General features: G+C 36.2%; 1 pseudogene; it reads right to left on the reverse strand.

The window, feature by feature from the left end:
- Nucleotides 1-885: 885 nt before the first annotated feature.
- LOC134943503 (olfactory receptor 13C2-like) lies at nucleotides 886-1,736 on the reverse strand (annotated as a pseudogene).
- Between the last annotated feature and the right edge of the window lie 223 nt (nucleotides 1,737-1,959).

Here is a 1,959-nt window from a genome sequence, read left to right on the forward strand (position 1 = left end):
CAACACACAAGGAAAGTCCATCCTGTAGTCAATATTTTAAAAATTAAGATGCATCGTTTCGACCCCAATGACTAATCCCCCAGTGAAATTTAAGGATCAGATGAATTATACAGTTGAAAGTATTCTAGATTCTCAATTTAAAGGAAAACATCTGTTCTTCCTGGTCAAGAGTAAAGGTTACAGTATTGAGGAAAATTTCCTGGGAACCAATGGAAAATATGCATGTGCAGTACCTACTCTCATCCAATAATTCTTGTTTTAAGTCACTATAAAAGCAGGGGCACTTTGTCAAAAGGTAGCCTTGTGCTCTCTGACGTAAAAAACGTCTCTTGCTTAACGCGTTTCATACTTGATTGCCCTTCAAGTCCGAAATGCGTTAAGCAAGTGACGTTTTTTGCGGGATTCTTGCTGGAGACATTGTTTGCTGAGAGAGTTTAAGATTCCCGGGACGTTATGGACTTCCTAAGCCTATTACACCTGGGAGGGTAACTTATGGTCCCTGATGCAAGCCCCATCCACTGATATGTGGTTATATGCTTTTATTCTGTGTGTTATTGTGAGTTTGATGTATTAATAAACCCCTTTTCTTTATGTGTGACAATATTGCACAATGATCTTTTCTTTTGCTTTGAGATAAGATTTCTTCTTAAGGATGAAATTTATGATTTGGAAAGAACACAGATAAATAAGAATTAGGAACACAAAATTAAATTATTGTGTAAGAACTTTTCAGTTATCCTTTATGCATTTAAGTTTGCGCCAAAGTGGTGAATATTTTTTGTATTTGATCTTTGTGGGATTGTTGTGAAGATTCCTGTAAATGTACCATTAGGCTGCAGTATTCATAAGTTGTGCAGTTGTGTTTGAATTCCTATTCCTTTATATTCAGCATGGAGTAACAATAAAATAACAAATAGCAATTAATTTGTCTGTTTCTGGGAGAGAGCTCACCCTAGGTTTCATGTAGGCAGCCATATCTGAGCCATAAAATATTGTCACAACTGTCATGTGAGACCCACAGGTAGAGAAAGCTTTCCGCTGTCCAGTTGTAGATGCAACTTTTAAGATACTTAAAATGATTTGAACATAAGATATTACAATGAATGTGACTGGCGCCATGAGAACAATCTCACAAAGAACAAAAATAATTAATTCCATAAACAGAATATTTTCACAGCCCAGAGATAATAATTCTGGCATTTCACTCATAAAATGATTTATTTTATTGTTGCCACAAAGATCTACACTGAGTGTGACACGTGGGGAATAGAGTGAAGAAATCCACGTAACCATGTACTGATGGCTAGTCTGACACAAACAGTTTTACTCATGATAATAGTATATTGTACTGGATAACATATAGCTACATAACGATCATAAGCCATAATAACAAGCAGAATACACTCATTTCCCCCTAAGGCTAGAGCAATATACATTTGTGCTGCACACTCAGCATAAGAGATAGTTTACTTTACTGACATTAAATCTTTCAACATCCTCGAAACAGTGGAAGATGAATAGCAGAGATCCAGAAATGAGAGGTTGCCAAGGAAGAAATACATAGGTGTGTGAAGGCTGACATCAGACACAATCAGAATAATGATGGAAATGTTTCCAATTAATATGACTATATACACAAGCAGGAAGACATAGAAAAGAATAACTTGTGTCGTGGGCTCACTGGAAAGTCCAAGAAGAATAAATTCCATTACCACGGTATAATTGTTCCAAGACATGTCTTAAAATAAAATGAGAAATAATTATATCCATGAATACAAGTCTCTCTAATTATGTCCATAATTACAAATAATTATGTCCATGTCTACAAGTCTCTCTCACAAGTCTGCTTCTTGCTCCGATACTGTATTGTCTAGACATTGCCTGGGGTATTAGGTGGAAATGGAAGCTGGTGCAGCTTCTATTTCCCCACAATTGATCCAACAGTGCACAATGGGATAA

The sequence above is a fragment of the Pseudophryne corroboree genome, chromosome 7, assembly GCF_028390025.1.
Source record: "Pseudophryne corroboree isolate aPseCor3 chromosome 7, aPseCor3.hap2, whole genome shotgun sequence".
Lineage (NCBI taxonomy): Eukaryota > Metazoa > Chordata > Amphibia > Anura > Myobatrachidae > Pseudophryne > Pseudophryne corroboree.